The following is an 8,812-nucleotide window of genomic DNA, read 5'->3' on the forward strand; positions in this document are numbered from 1 at the left end:
CGGGCGGCGCCGGACACGGATGGGAGGCCGCAGCGGGCCCGGGAAGCGCTAGCGCACCGGGGGCGCGACACCGGATCGGCAGCCGGACGGGGGGAGGCCACAAGACGGCTCAGCGGCGAGGAACTAGGCAGCGCCAGGAACAGGAAAAGCGGCGGGGGGGGTTACAGAGGACGGCGAGCAGCCGCGAGAGTGCTCAGGGAACCCTTTCGAAAAAGCGCCTCCAAGACCAAAGGCCGGACACCAAGGGCCAACACGGGGTCCCACCGCCCAAGGCCTCCAAGCACAAGGACGGTCCCGTGGCACCCAAGGACGCCGACCTGGCCCCCACGGCGGGCCCTTGGCAACCTCGCGGGGCTCGGGCCCCGAAACACCACCAACACCACCGCAGTCACGGCCGGCCCCCCAGAACACTCTCCCGCACGCGCAACGACGCCACCCCCGCCACCCGGCTAGAGGCCGGACCCCGCGCGGACCTTCTCCTCCTCCTCACGACGGGACCGAGAGCACTTCGCCTGGGGACGACCACCCCCCAAAAAAGCCATAGCGGCCCGGGGAGGGGACGACACCCAAACAAGCGGCGAGGCCGGTTTCGGTCCCGAGAGAGCGGATCGAGGACACAAACGCGCCTTCAGGCATCCGGTCGAGGCAAGGGCAGCGGGAGTCCGTCGGCGGCGGCGGGGAGGGGGGGAAAGCACAGCGGGCGAGGGCCGGGAGCGCGTGCGGGGGAGAGCCGGTTCGGGGAAGGGCGCGCCAACGAAGACGCAAGCCGGGCCACCAGGTAAACGTGCACGGGATCCCACCGCCACCAGCACGAGAGCGGTCCCGCGACGCCCAGGACGCCAGCCGGCCTCAGCACCCTTGGCGCACCTCACCACGAACCGAGCCCCACACTGCTGGGGCCCAACCCCACGTGAACCCCCCCCGCCGCGGGGTCCCGTCTTGAACCTCCGTCTGTCCGGTCCGTCCCGGAAGTCACGACCCTGGGGGGAAGCGCCCCCAGGCGAGAGCGGCCCGACCCGTGCCCGGCACGCCACCGCCAGCGGCGACTCGGGACGGGAGCGGGCGGGCAGACAGCCGCTCGCGCGGCACGGGGAAGCGGGACGCGCGGGGGCGCCCCCCGAGCCCCTCGAGAGACAACGCCACGAGGAAGGGCGGCCGCCCGCGCGCTCGCACGCACGCGGGAGCCCCCACGCGCCGGACGCCGGCCAGGCCCGGCGGGACCCTCCCCCGACTCGGAGGGGGGAGGCGCAGGCCGCGGTAGGCAAAGAGCGGCGCTCGGCCCCCACCGCGGGGCCGGCAGAGTCAGACCCCTCGCAGAGAGGAAGTTCTGCCCAACACGCAACGGTAGTCACCCCGCACCGGTGGCCACTACGCGCAGAGGAGGGGCGGCGGCTGGGGGGTTCCGGTACCCCAAGGCACCCTCTCGGATCGCTAGAGAAGGCTTTCTCACCGAGGGCGCATCGCCCCCACCCAAATCGTGCCCCCCCGCCCGTCCGGGCCCCGCGGAACGGCGTTCCGAAGGCCTGACAGCCAAGGGCTCCGGGGGGCGGGCGGTGGATTCGCGCGGTAAGGAACAGGCACCACAAGGCAATCCTGAGCGCTCGCGGCCGGGACCCCGGGAGGAGACCGCCCTTCGCCACGCCACGCACGCCATGCTCGCGTCCCCGACCAACCGGGAGTTTTGCGCCTCCGGCGAGGCAACGACGAGCAGAGACAAAGCACGGCATGCCAGGCAAAAAAGGCGGCAGCCCCTCGGCTGGCCAAGCGCCAGAGCGCGGGCTCGGCCCGCCGCAACCGGCTCACACACGCCCCACCAAGTCCAGTCCCCACAACACCACCAGCACAGCTTGCGGCGGGGGATGACGAGGCACCCGCGTCCCACGGGGGGGGCGGGGTGGGCCTCCCTTACCGACTCCACCACCCGCTCCTCGGACACGCCACCGACAGCGGTGGCCCGACGGAGGGGGCTCGCTGGGAACGGGAAACGACGCTACCGACTCGGCCTCAGGCACCTGAGACGACCTGGAGCGCTCCAGGGGCACCACGGAGGGCCACGCGCACAACGCGCTCAGCACGCCCAAGCGCGTGAGCAGCGCGGCGCCGGGACGGCCCTCCCCGTGGCGGGGAGGACCGCGCACCACACGAAGCCAGGGAAGGCAAGCGAGAGTGTCCGCTGCGTCGGGGGACCCCGGGCCCGCGAGCGCCGTCAGGCAGAACACGGGAAGGCGGGGTCGGGCCGGAGCCTGCACACACCCCCCCCGCACCCCCCACCTCACCGCCACGGCGGGCAGAGGCGAAGGAGCGAGGGGCCCGCGGGCAGAACGAGAAGAGCGGTCCCATTCGCCATGAACGTCCGTCCCTCGTCTGGCGCGGCTTAGGCCCGGCCCGGGAGAGCGCGAGAGCACCACATCGATCTGGCAAAACACAAGCGCCGAGAGGAGCCCGAGGAGGGGAGAAGCCGGTGAGGACAGCAACCCGAGGGGGAGCCTGTTTTGTTTTGTTTTTTTTCGGCCTCACCGGCACCCCCTCGAAAACCCCAGGGCAGGAACAGCCGGACAACCCGAGAGAGAGGAACGCCTGACACGCGGCACGGAGCCTTGCGGGACGGGAGGTTGTCACGACCACAGCCGGGTGCCCACAGAGTGGAGGACACAGGGTAAAGGACCCACGCGCCACCTGCCCACAACCGCCCTCGGGTGCTGGAGACCGGAGGCGGCACCAACGGCCTGGGCCACCTGGAGGCACAGGAGCCGGCGCACAGGCCCACGCGGACGGCTCAGGCCAGCGACGGCAGAGCCGGGCTTGGCATCCCTGTCAAGCCCGGAGCCCCGCCACACGCCCAGAAGCCCACCTCCCTTAAGGAGAGGATCGCCCAAACATAACGTGCCAGCACCTACCTGGCGGCAAAAAGGGCTCATTTCGGGCGAGAAAATAGCCGCGCCGCCTGGCGTGGCCTAGCCACAGGTCACCGGGATCTCCTGGGACCGTGTCCCGGCCACGGGCCCCAAGCACTAATCCATCGCCCCCGTCTCCCCCCGGAGCCCCCCCCGCGCCCCCCCCCCCCCCCCGGGCCATCTGGTCGACCCCCGGAACGTGGTGGCAGCCGGCAGCGAGTAGGGACTTGGCGGGAGGTGGAGCGGCCCGGATAGGCCCGCCCCCGGGTCCGCCTTTCGTCCCCAAATCGGGACTTTAGAAATTCTCACCAAGTTCTGTGGAGGCCCCTGCGGACGCCCTCCTCCCCGGGCCTCAGGACCGCCCCATGCCGGTCCCCGACTCCCGGCCGGGACTGAGGAAAGGGGGCGATGCCGCGGAGGCGTCCCCCCGAAGGCCGGACCTCAACGGGAACCGCAGCCGGGCCCCTGGGGCCCTCGCGGCCCGGCCCGGCCCGGCCCGACCCGGTCGGGTCCCCACCTCCGCAGCGGGCCTCGGAAAACTTGTTAAGAATATCGGGTCCGGGGCGCCTGGGTGGCTCAGTTGGTTAAGCGACTGCCTTCGGCTCGGGTCATGATCCTGGAGTCCCGGGATCGAGTCCCGCATCGGGCTCCCTGCTCGGCGGGGAGTCTGCTTCTCCCTCTGACCCTCCTCCCTCTCATGCTCTCTGTCTCTCATTCTCTCTCTCTCAAATAAATAAATAAATAAATAAAAACCTTAAAAAAAAAAAAAAATATCGGGTCCGATGACCGGGACCCCACGCGTGCCCGCGGCGGGGCCCGTCGCGCCATCCATGGGCTTCCCCGCAAGGCTCAGGCCGGTCCCCAACCGCCCGAGCGTGACACGGAAGGCCCAACGGCCGACCGGAGCCACGGGCCGGATGGCGTCCGGGCGCCCGACGCAGCCTCTCCCATTCCCGCGGGCGGAGGAGGGGGCACCGGCGGGTGCTGGTCGACCCGTCCAGGCGGCCACCCTAGCGTGGCTCTCCGGGAGCGAGGCGGCGGCGCCACCACCAGCCCACAAACCTGGAGGCTCAATCTCCCGCGAGCGGAGGTCGCGCCGGTGGCCCGGAGACAGCGGGCCGATCTCGCTAGCGTCGCCGGCCTCCCGGTACTCCGCCTCGGGAACCGCGGCCAAATACAATCCCTTGCCGACATCGCTGACACTCCGGCGGGGACACGCTATCTAAAAGCGGCCGCCAGGTGGCACCCGACAACCGGCGCGAACAACAACGAGGCAGATCCGGATCGCGGGCCCGCGAAGGCGCACAGCCCGGCCGCCCGGCCGCCCGATCTCGTGGGGCACGGGCCTCCCACAGCGGCACACCTGCGGCGCCCGGGCTTCCGGGAGGACTTAAGACACATTTCGGCGGGCAAGGACCGTAAAACCGAGACCAAGCGAGTACTCCGACAACCACCACGGATGAACCTTCTCTCTTCTATCATTTTAAGGGGAGGAGGAGGTCTCTCTGAAGCATACGAAGAAAGCTCAGGACAGGAAGGGGGGGGGGGGATTGACACACACCCCCAGAAAGGTGCACATCAAATCCGTCTCTGCACGTACGCGATAACGTCCAAGGCCAACAAGCGGGGCGGGGCGTGCGGGGGCGGGGGGCGGGGCGCGCGGTGCGTGCGGGGGCGGGGGCGGGGCGGGGCGGTGCGTGCGGGGGCGGGGGGCGGGGCGGGGCGGTGCGTGCGGGGGCGGGGGGCGGGGCGGGGGCAGGCGCGGAATGGGGAGGAAGGGAGTTAAAATAGTCCTTCACTCAAGAAATCCAGTTCCGCAGAATAGAGAGCCCAGAAATGGACCCTCAACTCTATGGTCAACTCATCTTTGACAAAGCAGGAAAGAATGTCCAATGGAACAAAGACAGTCTCTTCAACAAATGGTGTTGGGAAAATTGGATAGCCACATGCAGAAGAATGAAACTGGACCATTTCCTTACACCACACACAAAAATAGACTCCAAATGGTTGAAAGACCTCAATGTGAGACAGGAGTCCATCCAAATCCTAAAGGAGAACACAGGCAGCAACCTCTTTGACCTCAGCCAAAGCAACTTCTTCCTAGAAACATCGCCAAAGGCAAGGGAAGCAAAGGCAAAAATGAACTATTGGGACTTCATCAAGATAAAAAGCTTTTGCAAAGCAAAGGAAACAGTCCACAAAACCAAAAGACAACCGACAGAATGGGAGAAGATATTTGCAAATGACATATCAGATAAAGGGCTCGTATCCAAAATCTATAAAGAACTCATCCAACTCAACACCCAAAGAACAAAGAATCCAATCAAGAAATGGGCAGAAGACATGAACAGACATTTTTCCAAAGAAGACATCCAAATGGCCAACAGACACATGAAAAAGTGCTCAATATCGCTCAGCATCAGGGAAATCCAAATCAAAACCTCAATGAGGGCGCCTGGGTGGCTCAGTTGGTTAAGCGACCGCCTTCGGCTCGGGTCATGATCCTGGAGTCCCAGGATCGAGTCCCGCATCGGGCTCCCTGCTCAGCGGGGAGTCTGCTTCTCCCTCTGATCCTCCTGACCCTCCCCCCTCTCATGCTCTCTTTCTGTCTCTCTCTCTCTCTCAAATAAATAAATAAAATCTTAAAAAAAAAAAAAAAAACCTCAATGAGATACCACCTCACACCAGTCAGAATGGCTAAAAGTAACAAGTCAGGAAATGACAGATGTTGGCGGGGATGCGGAGAAAGGGGAACCCTCCTACACTGTTGGTGGGAATGCAAGCTGGTGCAGCCACTCTGGAAAACTGTATGGAGATTCCTCAAAAAGTTGAAACTAGAGCTGCCGTATGATCCAGCAATTGCACTACTGGGTATTTACCCCAAAGATACAAAAATAGGGATCCGAAGGGGTACGTGCACCCCGATGTTTATAGCAGCAATATCCACGATAGCCAAACTGTGGAAAGAGCCAAGATGTCCATCGACAGATGAATGGATAAAGAAGATGTGGTATATATATACATACAATGGAATATCATGCAACCATCAAAAGGAATGAGATCTTGCCATTGGCAACGACGTGGATGGAACTGGAGGGTATTATGTTGAGTGAAATAAGTCAAACAGAGAAAGACATGTATCCTATGATCTCACGGATAGGAGGAATTCTTAATCGCAGGAAACAAGCTGAGGGTTGCTGGAGTGGGGGGTGGGGTGGGAGGGATGGGGTGACTGGGTGATAGACACTGGGGAGGGTAGGTGCTCTGGCAAGCGCTGTGAATTGTGCAAGACTGTTGAATCTCAGATCTGTACCTCTGAAACAAATAATGCAATCTATGTTAAGAAAAAAAAAAAAAGAGGGCGCCTGGGTGGCTCAGTTGGTTAAGCGACTGCCTTCGGCTCAGGTCATGATCCCGGAGTCCCGGGATCGAGTCCCGCATCGGGCTCCCTGCTCGGCAGGAAGCCTGCTTCTCCCTCTCCCACTCCCCCTGCTTGTGTTCCCTCTCTCGCTGTGTCTCCCTCTGTCAAATAAATCAATAAAATCGTAAAAATATATATCTTTAAAGAAATCCAGTTCCGGGACATCCGTGCCGTCCAACACTAGTACGGGGTGGGCGGGGGAGGTGCTCTAGAAGAGTTAAATATTGATGATGATGATGATGATGATGGAGAAGAAGAAGAAGGAGGAGGAGGAGGAGGAGGAGGAGGAGGAGGAGAACTGTTCCATGCTATTAAGGGTAAAACAAAAACAAGGCGTAGAACTTCCTCTGGCTCGTAAAGGGGGAAAAAAAAAATGGTTTGGGTTTTGTTTTTTGTTTTTTCTTTCTTCCTGTTTCAACTAAGCGCATTTCAGGGCACCTGACTGGCTCCGGTCGGAGGAGGCCCACGCGACTGCGACTCTTGATCTGCAGGGGTCGTGAGTTCCAGCACCATGCTGGATGATCACTCAAAAAGCTTTCAAAAACAAACACGCAAACAACCGACACCGAGCAGCATTAACCATCAAAGATACACACCTGTGACGAATACGACGTCAGAGGAAACCACGAGCAGCAGTAGCAGAGGATAGGACACTAGAGGGCAACAGAGCCCCATCCATAGGTGCTAGGGGCACTTGAACGCTTTCTGTGTCCACTAGGGACCTCGAAAAAACTTCACTCCCCTATCCAGGGAGGAGAGGGGAGAAGCAACCTCCAGCAAGAATTCCTTTGATTATCTTAATCGCAGGAAACAAACTGAGTGTTGTTGGAGTGGGGGGTGGGGTGGGAGGGATGGGGTGACTGGGTGATGGACACTGGGGAGGGTGTGTGCTCTGGTAAGCGCTGTGAATTGTGCAAGACTGTTGAATCTCAGATCTGTACCTCTGAAACAAATAATAATGCAATCTATGTTAAGAAAAAAAAAAGAAGAAGAAGAAGAAGGAGGAGGAGGAGGAGGAGGAGGAGGAGGAGGAGGTAGCAGGAGGGGAAGAATGAAGCGGGGGGAAATCAGAGGGGTAGACGAACCATGAGAGACGATGGACTCTGAACAACAAACTGAGGGTTCTAGAGGGGAGGGGGGTGGGAGGATGGGTTAGCCTGGTGGTGGGTATTGAGGAGGGCCCATTCTGCATGGAGCAGTGGGTGTTGTGCACAAACAATGAATCATGGAACACTTCATCTAAAACTAATGATGTAATGTATGGGGATTAACATAAGAATAAAATAAAAGAAAAAAAAAAGAATTCCTTTGATTAAAGGTAACTCTTACTACATTGAACTTCACCATTTCGGGGCACCTGGGGGGTGGCTCAGTCGTTAAGCGTCCGCCTTCGGCTCAGGTGACGAGCCCAGGGCCCTGGGATCGAGCCCCACATCGGGCTCCCTGCTCCGCGGGAGGCCTGCTTCTCCCTCTCCCACTCCCCCTGCCTGTGTTCTCTCTCTCGCTGTCTCTCTCTGTCAAATAAATAAATAAAATCTTTAAAAAGTAAATAAATAAATAAATAAATAAATAAATAAATAAATAAATAAATAAATAAATAAATAAATAAAATAAACTTCACCATTTCAACATGGACCTTTAATGGTTTCCTTCCCAACCAAGCCTTTCTCCTTGCCTCCTCCTTACCCGCGTGAATCCCTGATCCCACTTCACAACATCCCCCCCCCCACACACACACACCAGGCTGAAAACTGTTCTCTCTAAACCATAAATCCTGAGCATCAGGAAAGTACACGAGGAAACACAGACGAGAGAGAGAGAGAGAGAGAGAGAGAGAGAGAGAGAGAGAGACCAAGCAAATAATGTGGCTCTGAAGGCTGGACATCGATCGAGTTGAGAGAAAGGACCAGACATCACAAACTCGAAAAGAAGGTTTTCCTTTAAAGCTGATCTCTTCCTGAGTTGGCTAAACTACGTTCTTTACTGGTACGGCCTCCACTCAAGAGTGCGACGATCAAAAGAAGGTTTCGCAGTAAACACTTCACGGGTGCATCTATTAAAAAAAAAAAAGAAAAGAAAAGAAAAAAAAGGGCGCCTGGGTGGCTCAGTTGGTTAAGCGACTGCCTTCGGCTCAGGTCATGATCCCGGAGTCCCGGGATCGAGTCCCGCATCGGGCTCCCTGCTCGGCAGGGAGTCTGCTTCTCCCTCTGACCCTTCCCCCCTCTCATGTGCTCTCTGTCTCTCTCATTCTCTCTGTCTCAAATAAATAAATAAAATCTTTAAAAAAAAAAGTTCACGGGTGCAGGCTTCACATTGGTTTTTCAAGTACACGTATTTCAGGGCACCTGGCTGGCTCGGTCGGAGGAGGCCCACGCGACCGCGACTCTTGATCGGCGGGCGTCGTGAGTTCCAGCACCGCACTGGATGGGTGTACAGATTACATACACAAGCAGACAGGCAAAAGGAATTAGAATCGCTATGGTGATTTCGAAGAAAA

This window comes from Mirounga angustirostris, unplaced genomic scaffold (genome assembly GCF_029215605.1).
Source record: "Mirounga angustirostris isolate CCGP_5_RB_7025 unplaced genomic scaffold, mMirAng1.0.hap1 SCAF_366, whole genome shotgun sequence".
NCBI classification, from domain to species: Eukaryota; Metazoa; Chordata; class Mammalia; order Carnivora; family Phocidae; genus Mirounga; species Mirounga angustirostris.